Genomic DNA, 21286 nt, shown 5'->3' on the forward strand with positions numbered 1-21286 from the left:
GGAGCTACACTACATATGCATGGGTATCAAATGGAGTAAGGGTATCATATGTGGACTGAACTGCAGAAAGCCAGAATAAGAGGGGGATAACTAATCCTTTCGAAGACTACGCTTCTGGCAGCCTCCGTCTTGCAACATGTAGAAGAGAGTAGACTGAAGTCCTCCAAGTAGCATCGTATAGCATAATCCTAACCGATGATCCTCCCCTCGTCGCCATGTGAGAGAGCGACCACCGGTTGTATCTGGCACTTGGAAGGGTGTGTTTTATTAAGTATCCGGTTCTAGTTGTCATAAGGTCAAGGTACAACTCCAAATCGTCCTGTTACCGAAGATCACGGCTATTCGAATAGATTAACTTCCCTGCAGGGGTGCACCACATACCCCAACAAGCTTGATCCCATTTGGCCGGACACACTTTCCTGGGTCATGCCCGGCCTCGGAAGATCAACACGTCGCAGCCCACCTAGACCAACAAAGAGGTCAGCACGCCGGCCTAAACCTAAGCGCCCAGGGGTCTGGGCCCATCGCCCTTAGCACACCTGCACGTTGCGTGGGCGGCCGGAAGCAGACCTAGCCTAGTGGTGTTCCAGTCCAATCCAGCGCGCGCCGCTCCGTCGCTGACGTCAAGAAGGCTTCGGCTGATACCACGACGCCGGGATACCCATAACTACTCCTGCGTAGATGGTTAGTGCGTATAGACCAAATGGCCAGACTCAGATCAAATACCCAGATCTCGTTAAGCGTGTTAAGTATCCGCGAATGCCGACCAGGGCCAGGCCCACCTCTCTCCTAGGTGGTCGGAACCTGCCCTGTCGCACCGCCTCAAAGATCCACTCGCGGGTGCTCCTCAAGCCGACCCGTCTTTAGTCACCACATGTATCATGTATAAAGTATAGTATATACCCGTGATCAACTCCCGTGTGATCACGGCCCGATAGTATAGCATGGCAGACGGACAAGGATGTAGGGCCACTGATGATAAACTAGCATCCTATACTAAGCATTAGGATTGCAGGTAAAGGTATCAACAGTAGTAGCAAGGACAGGCTATGCATCAGTATAGGATTAACGGGAAACAGTAACATGCTACACTACTCTAATGCAAGCAGTAAGAGAAGAGTAGGCGATATCTGGTGATCAAAGGGGGGGGGCTTGCCTGGTTGCTCTGGCAAGAGAGAGGGGTCGTCAACACCGTAGTCGTACGGGGTAGCAGCGGCGTCGGTCTCGGTGTCTAGAGAGAGAAGAGGGGGAAGAAACAATAAATATAATGCAAGCATATGCATAGTGAAGCATGACATGACAAGTTACGGCGTTAGAGGTGCCCTAACGCGGTAGTAGGTGATACCGGTGAAGGGGGATAACATCCGGGAAAGTATCCCCGGTGTTTCGCGTTTTCGGACCGGTGAACCAGAGGGGGAAAGTTGCGAGTTTGATAGGTTAGGGATGCGTGGCGGACGAACGGGCTGCGTATCCGAATTCGTCTCGTCATTCTGAGCAACTTTCATGTACAAAGTTTTTCCATCCGAGCTACGGTTTATTTTATATAAATTTTAAAAGATTTAAATCATTTTTAGGATTTATTTATTTAATTTAATCAACATTATCCAGAATAGTGTCTGCTGACGTCATCATGACGTCAGCATGACGTCAGCAGTTGACCAGGTCAACCTGACAGGTGGGTCCCGTTCGTCATACTCTGTTTTAATTAACTAACAGTTAATTAGGTTAATTAGTGACTAGGTTAATCTAATTATAATTAATTAACTTAATTAATTACTTAATTAATTAATCAATTAATTAATTATTTTTATTATTATTATATTTTTTTAATTCTTTTCTTATTATTATTTTATTTTTACTTTTTTTTAATCATTTTGGGCATGGGCCCCGTTCGTCATAGGCCTAGGGGGTTTATCGGGCGCGGGCTCACGGGGATGGAGCGGAGCAGAGCCACGGGGCTCGCGGGCGCGAGCGCCAGCGGCCAGGGGCTGCGCGGGCGGTGACCCGAGCAGGGCTGGGGCACCCGCACCACAGCAGGCGGCGATGCGCGCGTGGGTGGCTCGCCGGAGCCGCCGGGAGCAGCGGCGGACGGCCAGGCACGGCGGGGCGGCAACAGGGCCGGACGCACGTAGCAGCAGGAGCGGGGAAAGGCGGCAGCAACAGCGCAGCGCAGTGGGGCGAGCAGGGCGGGCACCAATAGGCGCGGGGCACGCCGGGCGCGGCGAGGCCACGACGGCGTCAGCAGAGCCGCGGGGAGGAGGCTCGCGGGGCGTGCGCGGGGTGGAGGGGGCTCGGCCCGGCGAGCGGTGGGCAGTGGCAGCAGAGCAGAAGCGGGGGCGGCGCGGGGCAAGGTCGCGGTGGGCAGCGGCAGTAGCGCTGCGGTGCGCGGCGAGCACGAGGCCACGGTACGGGGCGGCGAGCGGCCCGGAGCGTGAGCTCCGGCACGCGGGCGCAGCCGAGCTGCGCGGCCGGCGAACGGAGAGGGAGGAGGGGCGCAGCGACAGGGGTAGGAGGAGGGCGGAGGCCATGGCCTCACCGGGGGTGCGTAGGGAACGGGGCAGCGGGGGTTGAGGGGGAGGTCGGGGACGAGCGGTGGAGAGGAAGCAGGCCGGCGGGGGGGGGCGTCCGGGGAGGCGGCGTGTGATCCTGGCGGCGGCGGGCGACGAGTTGATGAGGACGACGGGGCGGCACCGTGGCGCTGGGGAGGCGGTTAGGCGACGGAGATCCGGGGCGGTGGCGTCGCGAGGTGGGGGGGAAGCGGGCTCGTCCCCTCGATCCGATCTGGATCGGGGAGGAGGGGGGAGAGCGACTGGGGGAGGGGGCGAGTGGGGGCGGTCGTGGGGGTTAGGGTTTGGGTCGCGGGGGGATAAGGGGAAAGGGGGTGGCCGGCTGGGCCTTTGCCCAGTTGGGCCGGTTGGTGGCCTGGCCGGCTGGGCCGTCTGGCCCAGTGGGGGGGGTCCTTTTTTTTTGTATTTTGTTTTCTTTATTTATTTTATTTTCTGTTTTAATTCATTTTAAGTATTTAGGTCTTTTATAAAGGCATGGATCCCACACCATAAATTCCTAGGCATTTATTTACACACCCCGAACATTTTTGTTTTAAATTTTGAAAAGTTTTTATCCTTTGGTTGATTTTGAATTTGAATTTGAATCAGTTTCAAACTAGCGCGAGATTAGGAATAGTAATCGAGGTGACGTGGCATCATTAGCAGAGGTTCACTGTAGCTTAATTACCCGGGCGTTACATGCCCAGGTCGAGAGATATGAAGTCTCCAACAAGTTCTTCGGCTGTCAGATGGAGGAAAATAGTTCTGTCAGTGAGCACATACTCAGAATGTCTGGGTTGCATAACCGCTTGACTCAGCTGGGAGTTAATCTCCCGGATGACGCGATCATTGACAGAATCCTTTAGTCGCTTCCACCGAGCTACAAGAGCTTTGTGATAAACTTCAATATGCAGGGGATGGAAAAGACCATTCCTGAGGTGTATTCAATGCTGAAATCAGCAGAGGTGGAAATCAAAAAGGAACATCAAGTGTTGATGGTGAATAAAACCACTAAGTTCAAGAAAGGCAAGGGTAAGAAGAACTTCAAGAAGGATGGCAAGGGAGTTGCCGTGCCCGGTAAGCAAGCTGCTGGGAAGAAGCCAAAGAATGGACCCAAGCCTGAGACTGAGTGTTTTTATTGCAAGGGAAGTGGTCACTGGAAGCGGAACTCCCCAAATACTTAGCGGACAAGAAGGCCGGCAACACTAAAGGTATATGTGATATACATGTAATTGATGTGTGCCTTACCAGTACTCGTAGTAGCTCCTGGGTATTTGATACCGGTGCGGTTGCTCACATTTGTAACTCAAAGTAGGAGCTGCGGAATAAGCGGAGACTGGCGAAGGACGAGGTGACGATGCGCATCGGGAATGGTTCCAAGATCGATGTGATCGGCGTCGGCACGCTGCCTCTAAATTTACCTACGGGATTAGTTTTAAACCTCAATAATTGTTATTTAGTGCCAGCTTTGAGCATGAACATTGTATCAGGATCTCGTTTAATTCGAGATGGCTGCTCATTTAAATCCGAGAATAATGGTTGTTCTATTTATATGAGAGATATGTTTTATGGTCATGCTCCGATGGTGAATGGTTTATTCTTAATGAATCTCGAGCGTAATGCTACACATATTCATAGTGTGAATACCAAAAGATGTAAGGTTGATAATGATAGTCCCACATACTTGTGGCACTGCCACCTTGGTCACATAGGTGTCAAACGCATGAAGAAGCTCCATGTAGATGGACTTTTAGAGTCTCTTGATTACGAATCATTTGAAACATGCGAACCATGCCTCATGGGTAAAATGACCAAGACTGCGTTCTCAGGAATAATGGAGCGAGCAACCAACTTATTTGAAATCATACATACTGATGTGTGCGGTCCAATGAGTGTTGAGGCTCGCGGTGGCTATCGCTATGTTCTCACCCTCACTGATGACTTGAGTAGATATGGGTATGTCTACTTAATGAAACACAAGTCTGAGACCTTTGAAAAGTTCAAGGAATTTCAGAGTGAGGTTGAGAATCAACGTGACAAGAAAATCAAGTTCTTGCGATCAGATCGTGGGGGAGAATACTTGAGTCACGAATTTGGCACACACTTAAGAAAATGTGGAATAGTTTCACAACTCACGCCGCCTGGAACACCTCAGCGTAATGGTGTGTCCGAACATCGTAATCGCACTCTATTGGATATGGTGCGATCTATGATGTCTCTTACCAATTGACCGCTGTCATTTTGGGGCTATGCTTTAGAGACTGCCGCATTCACTTTAAATAGGGCTCCATCGAAATCCGTTGAGACGACACCGTATGAATTATGGTTTGGGAAGAAACCTAAGCTGTCGTTTCTAAAAGTTTGGGGATGCGATGCTTATGTCAAGAAACTTCAACCTGAAAAGCTCGAACCCAAGTCGGAAAAATGCGTCTTCATAGGATACCCTAAAGAAACTGTTGGGTATACCTTCTACCTCAGATCCGAAGGCAAGATCTTTGTTGCCAAGAATGGGTACTTTCTAGAGAAAGAGTTTCTCTCGAAAGAAATAAGTGGGAGGAAAGTAGAACTTGATGAAGTATTACCTCTTGAACCGGTAAGTGGCGCAGCTCAAGAAAATGTTCCTAAGGTGCCTGCACTGACTAGAGAGGAAGTTAATGATGATGATCATGAAACTTCAGATCAAGTTACTACTGAACTTCATAGGTCCACGAGGACACGTTCCGCACCAGAGTGGTACGGCAACCCTGTCTTGGAAATCATGTTTTTAGACAACGGTGAACCTTCGAACTATGAAGAAGCAATGGCGGGCCCGGATTCCGACAAATGGCTGGAAGCCATGAAATCCGAGATAGGATCCATGTATGAAAACAAAGTGTGGACTTTGACTGACTTGCCCGTTGATCGTCGAGCCATACAAAATAAATGGATCTTTAAGAAGAAGACAGATGCGGATGGTAATGTGACCATCTATAAAGCTCGTCTTGTCGCTAAGGGTTATCGACAAGTTCAAGGGGTTGACTACGATGAGACTTTCTCACCCGTAGCGAAGCTGAAGTCCGTCCGAATCATGTTAGCAATTGCCGCATTCTATGATTATGAGATATGGCAAATGGACGTCAAAACAGCATTCCTTAATGGTTTCCTTAAGGAAGAATTGTATATGATGCAGCCGGAAGATTTTGTCGATCCTAAGAATGCTGACAAGGTGTGCAAGCTCCAACGCTCGATTTATGGGCTGGTGCAAGCATCTCGGAGTTGGAACATTCGTTTTGATGAGATGATCAAAGCGTTTGGGTTTATGCAGACTTATGGAGAAGCCTGCATTTACAAGAAAGTGAGTGGGAGCTCTGTAGCATTTCTCATATTGTATGTGGATGACATACTGTTGATGGGAAATGATATAGAATTCTTGGAAAGCATAAAGGCCTACTTGAACAAGTGTTTTTCAATGAAGGACCTTGGAGAAGCTGCATATATATTAGGCATCAAGATCTATAGAGATAGATCGAGACGCCTCATTGGTCTTTCACAGAGTACGTACCTTGACAAGATATTGAAGAAGTTCAAAATGGATCAGTCAAAGAAGGGGTTCTTGCATGTATTGCAAGGTACGAGATTGAGCACGGCTCAATGCCCGACCACGGCAGAACATAGAGAAAAGATGAGTGTCGTCCCCTATGCCTCGGCCATAGGGTCTATCATGTATGCTATGCTGTGTACCAGACCTGATGTAACCCTTGCCGTAAGTTTGGTAGGAAGGTACCAAAGTAATCCCGGCATGGAACACTAGACAGCGGTCAAGAATATCCTGAAGTACCTGAAAAGGACTAAGGACATGTTATTCGTGTATGGAGGTGACGAAGAGCTCGTCGTAAAGGGTTACGTCGATGCTAGCTTCGACATAGATCTGGATGACTCTAAGTCACAAACCGGATACGTGTATATTTTGAATGGTGGGGCAGTAAGCTGGTGCACTTGCAAGCAAAGCGTTGTGGCGGGATCTGCATGTGAAGCGGAGTACATGGTAGCCTCGGAGGCAGCACAAGAAGCAGTCTGGGTGAAGGAGTTCATTACCGACCTAGGAGTCATACCCAATGCGTCGGGCCCGATGACTCTCTTCTGTGACAACACTGGAGCTATTGCCCTTGCCAAGGAGCCCAGGTTTCACAGGAAGACCAGGCATATCAAGCGTCCCTTCAACTCCATTCGTCAAAGTGTTCAAAATGGAGACATAGAGATTTGTAAAGTACATACGGACCTGAATGTGGCAGATCCGTTGACTAAACCTCTCTCTGGAGCAAAACATGATCAACACCAGAACTGCATGGGTGTTCGATTCATCACAATGTAACTAGACTATTGACTCTAGTGCAAGTGGGAGACTGTTGGAAATATGCCCTAGAGGCAATAATAAAATGGTTATTATTATATTTCTTTGTTCATGATATTTGTCTATTGTTCATGCTATAATTGTGTTATCCGGAAATCGTAATACATGTGTGAATACATAGACGACAACACGTCCCTAGTGAGCCTCTAGTTGACTAGCTTGTTGATCAAAGGATAGTCATGGTTTCCTGACTATGGACATTGGATGTCATTGATAACGAGATCACATCATTAGGAGAATGATGTGATGGACAAGACCCAATCCTAAGCTTAGCTCAAAGATCGTGTAGTTCGTTTGTTGTAGCTTTTCTGAATGTCAAGTATCATTTCATTAGACCATGAGATTGTGCAACTCTCGGATACCGTAGGAGTGCCTTGGGTGTGCCAAATGTCACAACGTAACTGGGTGACTATAAAGGTACATTACAGGTATCTCCGAAAGTGTCTGTTGGGTTGGCACGAATCGAGACTGGGATTTGTCACTCCGTATGACGGAGAGGTATCTCTGGGCCCACTCGGTAATGCATCATCATAATGAGCTCAATGTGACCAAGTGGTTGATCACGGGATCATGCATTACGGCACGAGTAAAGTGACTTGCCGGTAACGAGATTGAACTAGGTATTGGGATACCGACGATCGAGTCTCGGGCAAGTAACGTACCGATTGACAAAGGGAACTGTATACGGATTGATTGAATCCTCGACATCGTGGTTCATCCGATGAGATCATCGTGGAGCATGTGGGAGCCAACATGGGTATCCGATCCTGCTGTTAGTTATTAACCGGAGAGGCGTCTCGGTCATGTCTGCATGTCTCCTGAACCCGTAGGGTCTACACACTTAAGGTTCAGTGACGCTAGGGTTGTTGAGATATTAGCATACGGTAACCTGAAAGTTGTTCGGAGTCCCGGATGAGATCCCGGACGTCACGAGGAGTTCCGGAATTGTCCGGAGGTGAATATTTATATATAGGAAGTCAAGTTTCGGCCATCGGGAAAGTTTCGGGGGTAATCGGTATTGTACGGGGACCACCGGAAGGGTCCCGGGGGTCCACCGGGTGGGGCCACCTATCCCGGAGGGCCCCATGGGCTGAAGTGGGAGGGGAACCAGCCCCTAGTGGGCTGGTGTGCCCCGCTTGGGCCTCCCCCTGTGCCTAGGGTTGGAAAACCTAGGGGTGGTGTAAGTGCATCCAGTGCCACCCCTAGTTGGTTTTGGAGTACTGACGACAAACCTAATTGAGGGACTAATGTGTTTGTGAGAATTGCAGGATAACACAGGTAGAAGTCCCTCATTGATTCGGTCTTACTACCAGAGATGACCCCTAAAAATGTATGAAGACATTGAAGTCAAAGGTGGTATATGAAGATATTCACATTGAAGACTATGACAAGAGAAGACACGATATGAAGCCTATGGAGCTTGAAGACTTAGATCTTTCGTAGTTCTTTTTCTTTTGTGTTGAGTCATAGGAACCACCATACTGTTAAGTGGGGTCTAGGAGAACCAGTCAGAATGACTGAAGTGATGCCTAAATCAAAAACCTATGTCTTCGAGTGAAGACTATGAAAGCGAATCTTGTCCAGAGTCAGACAAGTCAGCTTTGCTTGTAGCCCAAGTAAAGTTGCCGCGTGAGTATGAAATCTGACCGTTGGGACACGTGTCAGTTCCTTAGTGACCCAGGGTCATTTCGGACAAATCAGGTCGGGTTGCCAAGTGGCTATAAATAGCCCACCCCCTACAACCATAAACGGTTGGCTGCGCAGATTGAGAGTACGGCTTTTGTCGTGTGAGAGCAACCCACCTCGAAGCCTTTGAGAGAGAGAATTCCTTGCGAGGATAAAGCCCTAACCACCAGAGCCAGAGAGAATTGGGCATCACTTAAGTCTTCTTGTCTATGTGATCTGAAGACTTATTACACTTGAGGACTGTGCATCCCCCAGACGGTTAGGCGTCGCGTTCAGAGCATCCAAGAGACATTGTGGATTGCCAGTGAACGAAGTCTGTGAAGGTTTGGGAGTCTACCTTGAAGACTTACCAGAGTGATTGGGCGAGGACTATGTGACCTTAGCTCAAGGAGAATACGGTGAGGACTTGGTGTCCTGAGCTGCGTGTTCAGGACTGGGTGTCCGGGACTGTGTGTCCTAAGGTTTAAATACCTAGCCGCTCCAACTAGACGTACAGTTGTCACAACAACTGGAACTGGTCCAACACATCATTGTCTTCAACAAGTCACTGGTTTCATCTTCACTTCCTTTTACTTACTGATCACTCATTGTGAAGTCATTGCGTGTCTGTTCTATCTTTTGTCTTCACAACGTGAGTGTATGATCTGTTTGGCTTCATAGTATCTTCCTACCTGATCCTAATTACACTACAGCTATTTGTCGCTATGCTTTCACTCTGTTGATACCTGACCATGGCTTGCCTAGTGTAGTCTAACTTCCGCTGCATAGTAATAGGCATATCTCTACTGTTTGTCTTCATAACTTCCACGTTTTGAAGACTTTCATAAAAATCGCCTATTCACCCCCTCTAGTCGATATAACGCACTTTCAATTGGTATCAGAGCAAGGTGCTCCCTTGTTCTGTGTGATTCGGTTTAACCACCTGGAGTTTTAGCTATGTCGACTGCAGGGATAATTAAAGTCTCCGCTGCGTGCCCCGTCTTCGATGGAACTGAATATCCTTACTGGAAGAATAAGATGCGTATGCATCTTGAAGCCATTGACGTCGGCCTATGGTATGTCGTCGAGAACGGTGTTCCCAAGGCTGGAGAAGGTGTCACTGCTGCTGATGTCAAGAAATTCGTTCAACTGGACTCTACTGCCAAGAACATCATCTGTGGTCATCTGACCAAAGGACAGTATGTCCGTGTGAGTGCTTTGAAGACATCCAAGCTGGTCTGGGACTGCCTCTCCAAGGTCAATGAAGGCATCTCAACCCAAAGAGATCAAAGAATCAGTGTCCTTCGCAATCTCTTCAACCGCTTCAAGCGAAATGACAATGAGAATGTCCAGCACACATTTGACAGACTCACTGACATCACAAATGAGCTTCAAGCCCTCGGTGCTACTGAGATCACCAAACATGAAGTCGTCAAGACGCTGCTGAGATCACTTGATAGTTCGTTTGACATCCTAGCCCTGATGATTCAAGAATGTCCTGATTTCAAGACACTCGATCCATCTGACATACTTGAGAGGCTCAACACACATGAGTTTCAGTTTTCTGAGAAAAGAGATATCTACGGTCCAAACTATGGGCGAACTCGTGCCTTGAAGGCAAAAGTTGTTTCCTCATCTGAAGAAGAATCTGACAGAAGTTCTGATGATCCTGAAGACATTGGAAGGGAACTTGCAATGCTAGTGAAGAAGTTCCAAAAATTCACCAAGAAGAAAGGCTTCGGAAAGTCTTCACGATCAAGCTCAAGGAATGATGAAGCTTCTGCTCATGACTACAAGAAGAAAACATGCCACAAGTGCAAGAAAACTGGACACTTCATCTCTGAGTGTCCACAGTGGGACAATGAGAACAGAAAGAAGAAGAAGAGCAAGGAATATGACTCAGACGACAAGAAGAAGAAGAAATACACAAAGTCTTCTTCCAAGTCTTCCTCAAAGTCTTCATCACACAAGAAGAGCTCATCTGGCAAGGCACGTGCGTTTGTTGGCAAGGAAATGGATTCAGAGGAGGAGTCCGCTTCAGAGGAGGCAGAGGTGGAGTCTGAGGAGGAGTCTGATTCTGGCATTGCAAGTCTGGCTACAGCATACGTCGCCAAGTCCATCTTCAACACTGAAGACAATGATTTCATCACCGACACTGATGCAAATGATAAGGACTATTCCACTCCTACCTACTGCTTCATGGCACGCGGTGCCAAGGTAAACAAATGCACTACCCACTATCAAACATCTAGTGACGATGACTCTGATTGTGATTCAAAACCCAATTACAAAACACTTGCTAAAATTGCAACTGAACAACAGAAAGCCATGGAACATATTCAAAAACTGTTAGACAGAAGCGATGATCTGTTGGGTGCTAAAATGACTCGATCTGAATCCTTAATTGAAGACATAAAAAATCTTCATGTTAAGTATCAGGAACTTGAAGATCGTCATGATACTCTCTCAACAACTCATGAAAAGCTTTCCTATGATTATCTTCAAAGGAAGCAAGAACTTGAGATATTGAGAGCGGCTCATGAAGATCTTCAAAAGGAAAACGAGTCACTTCGCGCCGAACAGATCAGTTCCGCTCAGGAAGGATTTGAACCACCATGTCTTAAATGCATTGAGCGTGATAATGCTACTTCTGTTGCTGAATGTTCCACTGCTACTGCTGTTGCAATATCTTCAACTGTTGATGTGGTAACTAACCCCTCTGCTGAGGATACCACTGCTATTGCTGATGAGAATGCTAGGTTGAAGACATTGCTTGAAACAGGGATGTACAAAAGCCTTAAAGGGCATCAGACGCTATGTGATGTCCTGAAAAAGCAGATTCTGAACCGAAACCCTAGGAAAGAGGGTATAGTATTCGTAAGGAAAATAAATGCAGATGGCTCTTACTGGAAACCTGAGCAGTACCCCAAAACCAAGTGGATTGCTGCAAAGGAACCTTCAGCAGATCCGTCCAATTTATCTGGCTTCACCTGTGCTAACCCCATTATCATTAATGAATCCTTTGATGCAAACTATGTACTGTTTAAAAATCAGAATGGTGTAGTGTTTGCCAGGTACATTGGTACTAACTGCAGGAATGGACCGCCTATGAAGAAGATCTAGGTTCCGAAAAAGTGTCTGGAAAATCTTCCTGTGAATGTCTTCATGACACCTCACATGAAGAAGACAAACCTCAGTCCAAAGGCTTCATGCAGACAGAGGACTCACCTGAGTCACACTAACGCAAATGTTTTGCAGGGAAACCATACTCAGGCATATGAATATGAGAGCGGTTCATCAAACCGTCATGTTCATATGACCAAAAATTATTCTGCCTATTCTTATGAGTACTATTGTCCGCCTGCTAGACTGTTTGCTAGGGCTCCAAAACCAAAATTCTCAGATGCTGCACTTACACTTATTGCTTCTAAGCCACCCTTGAAGATGTGGATGGTTAAGAAAGCTTAACTCTCTTTTGCAGGGAAAGGTCTCCAGCAGAAAAACAAAATCTTCTAACGCTATTGCTGGAGACCTTAAAAATCTTGTAGGGCGCAAGATAAAATGCCCGAATGGCATCATTATGTACTTCGTTCCTGAATCGCATGCTCCTCTCCCTATTAGTCCTAATCTGGATCTAAGTTTTCATAACCCACTGGTTCGTCAAATGTTTTTGCTTCACAATTCTCTTCGTGAAGCCTATCCCCCTAACTGCACTGTAGGGTACGACATAAGCGTCTTCAAAGTCTTCAGAATGGATTATTGACAGTGGGTGTACAAATCACATGACTGGCAAAAGAAGCCTTCTTATGGACTCAACCTTACGTCCATCCGACAAGAGCCACATCACATTTGCTGACACTGGTAAAAGTAAGGTATTGGGTCTAGGTAGAGTTGCAATCTCAAAGGATCAACACATGGATAAAGTCATGCTTGTTGAATCCCTTGGTTTCAACTTAATGTCTGTCTCAATGCTTTGCGATTTGAACCTGGTCGTAATATTTGGAAAATATTGTTGCCTGGTACTAATGGAATCTGACAAGTCTCTAGTGTTTGAAGGGTATCGGAAAGATGATTTGTATGTGGTAGATTTCTCAGCAGGGCCACAACTTGCAGTATGTCTTCTTGCAAAAGCTTCAGAATGCTGGCTTTGGCATCGGAGGCTTGGGCATGCTTGCATGAGGAACCTCCACACCCTTGCGAAGAAGAAACATGTCATAGGCATCGAGGGCGTCAAGTTCAAGAAAGATCACTTATGCGGTGCCTGTGAAGCAGGGAAGATGACGAGGGCAAAACATCCCTCGAAGACAATCATGACCACTACTCGACCCTTCGAACTGCTTCACATGGATCTTTTTGGTCCCACTCACTACTCAACTTTTACTACTACCGCTTGCCTCTATGGCTTTGTCATTGTTGATGATTACTCTAGATATACTTGGGTGCACATAATCCTTTACAAGACTGAAGTGCAGGATGTCTTCAGACGCTTCGCCAATCAAGCTATGAACAATTACGGCGCCAAGATAAAGCACATCAGAAGTGACAATGGCACTGAATTCAAGAACACTGGCCTTGATACATATCTTGATACCTTGGGCATCACACATGAATTCTCAGCTCCGTACACGCCACAGCAGAATGGCATCGTCGAACGCAAGAACAGAACACTCATTGAGATGGCCAGAATGATGCTAGATGAATACAAGACTCCAAGAAAATTCTGGACTGAAGCCATTGACACTGCATGCCATACAATCAATCGTGTTTATCTTCACAAGCTTCTAAACAAGACATCTTATGAGCTCCTTACTGGCAAAAAGCCAAATGTCAGTTACTTCAGATTATTTGGCGCAAGGTGCTGGATCAAGGACCCACATCACACCTCAAAATTTGCACCAAAAGCACATGAAGGTTTTATGCTTGGATATGGAAAGGATTCGCACTCCTACAGAGTCTTCAATCTCTTTCATTACAAAGTGGTTGAAACAGTGGATGTGCGGTTCGATGAGACCAACGGATCACAAAGAGAGCAGCTGCCAAGTGTGCTAGATGAAGTTCCATCCAGTGAATCAATCAAGCTAATGGGAACTGGAGAGATTATACCTTCTGAAGCTCATCCTAAAGAAGAACTTATCATTTCAGCACCTAATCAACATGAAGACATTGCTCAGCCTGAAGACATTCCTTCCAACAACGACAGTGAACAGCAAGAGCAAAGTCTTCGCCCTGTACATCCTCGTGTTGCCAATGAAGTGCAGATTGAAAGAATAATTGATAGCATCAATGCACCTGGTCCACTCACTCGTTCAAGGGCAACTCAGCTAGCAAATTTCTGTGGGCACTTCGCATTCGTCTCAATATCAGAACCCAAGAAAATTGAAGAAGCCTTCATGGAACCTGAATGGATTCAAGCTATGCAAGAAGAGCTTCAACAGTTTGAGCTGAATAATGTATGGGAACTGGTCAAGCGTCCTGATCCACGGAAGCACAACATAATAGGCACCAAATGGATATACCGCAACAAGCAAGATGAGCATGGTCAAGTTGTCAGAAACAAAGCTCGTCTCGTTGCTCAAGGATATACTCAAGTGGAAGGCATTGACTTCGATGAAACATTTGCTCCTGTGGCTAGGCTTGAAGCCATACGCATACTACTGGCCTATGCAAATCATCATAACATACTTCTATATCAAATGGATGTGAAGAGTGCCTTTCTCAATGGCAAGATTGAAGAAGATGTGTATGTTGCACAACCGCCTGGCTTTGAAAATCCAAAACATCCTGACATGGTATACAAGCTCAACAAGGCACTGTATGGCCTCAAACAAGCCCCTAGGGCCTGGTATAACACACTCAAATACTTCCTGAAGAGCAAAGGCTTCATACCTGGTTCCCTAGATCCCACTCTTTTCACGAAGACATATGATGGTGAACTGTTTGTGTGCCAAATATATGTGGATGACATTATCTTCGGCTGCACCAATCAGAAGTACAGTGAAGAGTTTGTATATATGATGCAAGAGCAATATCAGATGTCCATGATGGGGGAGCTGAAGTTCTTCCTTGGTCTTCAAATACGACAACAACGCAATGGCATCTTCATATCTCAAGAGAAGTATCTCAAAGATTGCCTGAAGAAGTTCGGTATGCAAGACTGCAAAGGCTTCACAACACCAATGCCAGCCAAACATCATCTGGGTCCTGACGACAATGGTAAAGAGTTCGATCAAAAGGTATACCGCTCCATGATTGGTTCTTTACTTTATTTATGTGCATCTAGGCCAGATATTATGCTTAGTGTTTGCATGTGTGCTCGATTTCAAGCGGCACCAAAGGAGTCGCATCACTTAGCTGTGAAGCGAATTCTTCGATATTTGGCTCACACCCCAACTCTAGGATTATGGTATCCAAAGGGCTCAGAGTTTGATTTGGTTGGATTCTCGGATGCTGATTATGCTGGTGACAAAGTTGATCGCAAGTCTACATCAGGCACATGTCACTTTCTGGGACGATCACTTGTATGTTGGTCTTCAAAGAAGAAGAACTGTGTATCTCTCTCCACTGCTGAATCTAAATACATTGCTGCTGGATCTTGCTGCGCTCAGCTTCTGTGGATGAAGCAAACACTCAAGGACTATGGCATTCATCTGAAGCAAGTGCCACTTTACTGCGACAGCGAAAGCGCCATCAAGATTGCCAACAACCCAGTTCAGCACTCGAAGACAAAGCACATTGAAATTCGTCATCACTTTCTCAGAGATCATGTTGTGAAGGAAGACATTGATATCATACACGTCAACACTGAAGAGCAATTGGTAGATATCTTCACCAAGCCCTTGGATGAGAAGAGGTTTTGCAAGTTACGGTGTGAGCTAAATATCCTGGAATCCTCAAATGTCCTGTGATCAGGCACACATCCTAACCCTTATGCATATTGATGACTTAGATGTGCAACACACAAAGTAAAGTATATCTTCAATCAATGAAGACATACATTCTAAGTGTGAATACATTAATGCGGAATTTGAATTCGGAGCGCCACGATAATTGTGCGCCGTGTCTGGGTCTAATACTTCCTATACGGTGGGTAACCCCACCACCAAACGTTCTATTTTGAAGTGTTTCACTCATGGCGTTACCTTGCAATTTCTTCACATTTGGTTTGGCTTCGAACTCAACATATTTTCATGATTATCTTCACTATGTTGATTATATATATATATATATGCTAGTGTTCTGTCCTCTACAGCATTCACTTATAGCTATATCTTCGTGTTGAATCTTTTGAACTAAGTGAATGTGATCGGACCCCAACTTCTCTATGCTTTCTATCTCAAACTCTATCTCTCCAAGTCATATGCATTCTATTGAAACTGTCGAATGTCTTCACTGCGTCCTTGTCAGCAGAAGATATAGAGACAACCATAAAGTCCGTTTTCAATGCTCATTCCTCCACATAAAATCCAGAGAAGCAGGAACGACCACCTGACAATCCACGCGTGCGTGGGACGTGGAACAAACCCCAAACTTCCGCAAACTGGCCACGTGTTCCTCAGATGCGAATCTCCAGGGGCACCTGTGTAATAGCACAGTGCCGCCCCTGTGCCTATAAATACACACTCACAGCGGTAACTATCTCTTCTTCCACCCTCGCACGAACCCTAGCGCCACCGCTAGCTCTCGACGACGCCGGCGACGAAGCGCTTCGCTGCCGCAACCTCTCCGACGCCGTCTTCATGCCGACCATGGACATCGTCCTCTCCGCCGTCGCCGTAGGTCTCCTCCGTCGCCAAGTTAGGGCACGGACGAGTGAACTGCTCGGCCTCATCTCTCGCTCCGTCTAGTAGTTCTCAGTGCGGTAAATAAAACTGCCTTTTTACAGCACCGTTGATCCTATTGATCTGTCACTTTCTACCACAAGCAGTTTCTGCTCACACAAACTAGATCTCTCTCAAACTGCATCTCATAACATGCCTAGAATATTCACTTGTGCTTCAAAAAGTAGTTAGATTCCTCACTTGTACTAATCTCTGGATTCGTACAAATCTGGAACCAACTTCTTGTCTATGAGTGAATGTCTTCGCACGATGAGGTCAATGTCTTCTAAACTGATTTATCTTCAAAATCTTCTGAGAATGCATATGACCTCTTCCCCTTCCCTCGCACCTTAATGCTGTCACAGGTACATGTCCGTGGGAGAATCCTTTGGTTCTCATAGTCTGCATTCATTTGCAGAATTCCTACAACATCACATAAATTCTCCTGAAGCCAGTTCCTGTTGGTCCAGCAAAAGAAAGCCTTTGAAGCCTTTGAACGTCTTGAAGCCTTCCAAGTTAAGGTTTATGGCTTCAGAAACAGTAGCAAGGAAAGGGGGCAGACAGCGACGTGGAGGAACATCCAAAGATCTGCCTGATGAACTGGCAGAAATGTATAAAACAGATCCTGAAGAGAATTATGGGCAGCGCAAGACCCGAATCCAATGGATTCGACGCTATTGGGAAGAACAATGGTCAAATACCGCTTCACAACCCAAGAGTATGCTGAGAAAAGTGCCATAAAAAGACCGTGGGGAGACATCTTATACAAGAATCTTGTACCCAGGTCTAGAGATGAAGCTATTGCCCAAAGCTTCTATCCATGCATGGTCCGTGGGCCACAGCCTAATGATGCACATCCGTCGTCACTACTCTGGTGTCGTGACGACAATCTGTTCAAGCGCAACTTCCAGTTTGCCCAAAACTCAGCGAAGCAGAACAAGAAGAAATTTGGGTTAGACTTCAACCCTGGTCCCTCAGCACCAAGGGCAGATGGCACACGAGAAGCAGAACCCAATGTCATCGGTCCGTATGCCAACCTTGAAGGCCTCATCACCTACATCTTGGTTCAAGGGACTGCAGTGAATGAGCCTGCAGCTGACACTGAGTCTGATGAAGCGCCAGCAGTGCCTGCAGTGCCGAGGCCTAAGCAGTTGAAGAAGCCAAAAGCTTCAAAGCCAGCCCCTTCACCAAAAATCTCAAAGGCGAAGCCATTGGCGACTGCACCTCCTGAAGACAGTGTGCAGTCTGAAGACTTATCACGCATCTCAAGGCACCAGAAGGACAAGATGCCTCAGTCTCACACTGGCAAAGAGCTCACAGCTGCTGCCATCCTGCGCAGTGAAGCCATTGATCTGTCAAGTGATGAAGATCTTGGAGATGACGCTCTTGAGCAACTCATCAAGAGCAAAGAAGAAGCAGAAATATTCAACAATCTGCCTCTCTTTGATGTCGCCATCATCCACAACTTCATTGACGAGTGGTTTGCCACACCAAACATCAGCTTTGAAGATCTACAGCTGCCCGTTGGCCTAAGCGTCGCCTTCCAAGGTGCTATTGCTTCAGAACTTGCCATTGCCCAGCGCATTGTTGAACTGAAGCAGAAAATTGATCATGAAAAGGCTCAGTTCAAGAAGAATATGGCTAAGCTCAGCGTGCAAGAAGTAAAGAGCTTCAAGATCATGTTGCATGAGCTAAAGGAAAACTTTCTGAAGAAGCGTGCAGAAGCTCAGGGTTCACGTGAGCGGATGAAGTCTCTGGCTGACAGATGTGTGCAAGCCTACAATGAGGCTGAGAAGCGCAAGGCACTTGGGCGTCCTGGCATCGACCCCAAGATGGCCGCAAAGAAAAAGAAGAAGACTGTTCCAGCTGAACCAGAGGCACCAAGGCAGGAAGCAGTTCCGCTTGTCTTCCCAACTGCAACGACTGGCTCGAAGCCAAAGAGCCGGTCAACAGCTTCAGAGCTCAAGAAGACAAGAACTGCTGAGGCTGAAGCCAGGAAGAGGAAAAGCTCTGAAGCCTCTCCTACTGCCCCCAGCAAGAAAAAGAGAAAGACCAAGAAATCTCGGGCTGCTCCCACAAAGCCCTTGATAGTTGAACCTATTTCTATGGTTCACCCTGACGCAGAACGTCAACTGACGGTTCATGAGCCTGCTTCCACAGAGGCTCCTGAAGCTGAAGACATTCCAGCAGCTGATCCCATCGCTGCTGAAGACATTGGTCATCATGACAATGTAGAAGATGATGCAGCCCTTCCTCAGTTAGAACACAGCGAACTCATCAGCATTGGTCGTCCACTGACGCCAATTGCACAGGATGCTTCATGGGCGGATCGCCCTCAAGAGGAAGAAGACTATGAGGCCCAGCCCACTCCAACCCCACAGGCGTCGTCTGCGTTCCGCAGGCTTCGCAAAGGTCCAAGGCCTCAAGTCTATGCTGAAGACATTCCGGCTGCATCAGCCGCAGAAGAAGCGCCACAAGACCCCACTCCTCTGCTCCACCAAGAAGCAGTTCTCCAGGAGAACGTGCTTGTGACCGACCCTCCAGCTAGTCAAGCGGAGGATGAAAATATTGAGGCTGCCACAACCAACAATGAAGCTAATGTGGAGCCCTCCCCAGCAAAAGTTTCAGAAGACAGCGAAGCCACTGAACCCACAACTACTGTTCCTGAGTCTGCTGCAGGTCCCCAATTCAACTATCATGTTGAGCACAGGCCTCAGGTCCAGAAGCCAATCCCCAGACTGCCAAGGTTTCCAGGTCCTGCATCAGCACCTGGCTCCTTCAACATCAATGGCTTCAGGGCAGATAATACTTTCTTCAATAGCTCCAAGAACCCCTATTCAAGGGAAAGGATTTCATCAGATAGGTTCTGGAGCTATCCTCAGCGCAGCTACTACTCTTGCATACTGTACAACCAAGGTCGCATTTTCCCGCACAAGCGCCTTGATGTTGAAGCTATTGCTGGTCTGCCCTGTCTAGAGGAAGCGTTGGATTGCTTCAAACAAGTGGGTCTGCTACAGTTCATTACTGATGAAGAGCAGTGGAACGAAGAGATCCTGCTACAATTCTATGCCACACTGCACATCAAAGGATACAACAGAGATCCGAAGACTTGGGTCCTGGAGTGGATGACCGGCAACGTTCATCACGAAGCCAATGCATTTGATATCATTGAGCTCACTGGCCTGCCCACTCCAGGCGAATTCTTCGAGCAAGGCTGTCGGCTACACACTGAAGCTATTGAGAGCATATTTCAGAGGCCTGAACCGAATATGAGTCAGATGCTCTCTATGATGAAGCCATTGCCCCACAATGCTCCTTATCCCACAGAGTTCTTCGTTGAAGACCTTGAGTACCTGCCCAGGACCATCTATCACATCATCCGGCGGACTCTCTGGCCCATTAAAGGACACTCTCCAAATGCCAAGATCGAGGGTGCAATGAAGACTCTGATATTCTGTATCCTTCATGGCAAATGCTTCAACGCACAGGATTTCTTCATACGCCAACTAGCTGCATCAGGCTCAGATCTGTTTGGTTTAAAGTTCTATGCTCCTTGGGTAATGAGGCTGATCAAACTTCACTCTGCCATCTCGTATCAGCCCTCAGCCCGCAACCATCGGATCTTCTTGCCTGATGTGGATACCTCTGCTGAAGCCATCTATCCTGAACCTGCCAAGAAACCTCTGAGTCTTCAGAATGCAGAACACCAGAGCTTCACTCAAAACATTGAAGGTGTTGAAGCCATCTCCAGGGTGTATCCTTTGGCTGGCACTACACGTGCACCACACCCTGCGTCAACTGAACCCACTGACAGTGCCACTGCTTCAAGACCCAAGAAGCGCACTCGTGTTCTCAATGACCGAGAGCTTCTTGTGGCCCTTCATCAAAAGCAGGATAGGCATCATGACTGGTTGAAGAGACGGATGAAAAGCCTCTTGGTGGATGTAAATCGCATCCGAAATCTTGCCACCAAGAACGCTTTCGTTGCCCATGAAACCTGTCGTCGCACATGGAAAGGGCTAACAATGATGCTTTCTGAAGCTGATCTTCAAGAGGATGGCTTCACTGAGAGATTCAAGTTTGACTCCACACCTCCTCGAAGAGCTGTGCTGCTGGGGACCCCATCTCTTGAAGACTCTGAGTTTTCTTCCTCTGCTGCCAAAGTCACTGCCAGAATCATTGAGGAGGAAGACAATGCTACCTCACCGCCACCTGCTTCAGCACCTCCAAGCTCTTCTGCACCGCCAAACAACGCCAACAACCCTGCTACTTCATCTACTCCTCATAGGAACGAGTAGAGGCTATATGTCTTCAAACCTTTTTGGTCATTACTGACAAAAGGGGAGAAGCATATGAGATTGATAGTCTTCAAGCGGGTTCATATGGGCGGGTGCCTTATATTTTGCTTCGTGCTTACAACTCTTGTTTTTGCTACATTTGGTTCTTATGAGTTGTAACACTTAAACCAGATGGTCGTCTGCTACTTGTTTGCCACCCTGTTTTGCAAAGATAAATTCCGCATGTGCGACGATAAATTCCGCACTTATCTCATTCTGCAGACGTCCATTTTCCATTATGCATGTCATTATCTTCATATACTTTCACATGCATAGTGGATTGTCATCATAAGCTGAAGTGGATCTCCACAAGTACAACCTGCCATGTGCATTTGCATTCCAAAAGCAAATTAACTTATATGCGCATCTTCAGGGGGAGCCCTTGCAACTTATGAAGACAATTCCTTATCCTTTACAATTTCACAGACTATATTCCCCGTTGAAAACTTCAACTAGTTTGTCATCAATCACCAAAAAGGGGGAGATTGTAAGTGCATCTAGTGCCACCCCTAGTTGGTTTTGGAGTATTGA

Source organism: Triticum urartu, chromosome 4 (assembly GCF_003073215.2).
Source record: "Triticum urartu cultivar G1812 chromosome 4, Tu2.1, whole genome shotgun sequence".
NCBI classification, from domain to species: Eukaryota; Viridiplantae; Streptophyta; class Magnoliopsida; order Poales; family Poaceae; genus Triticum; species Triticum urartu.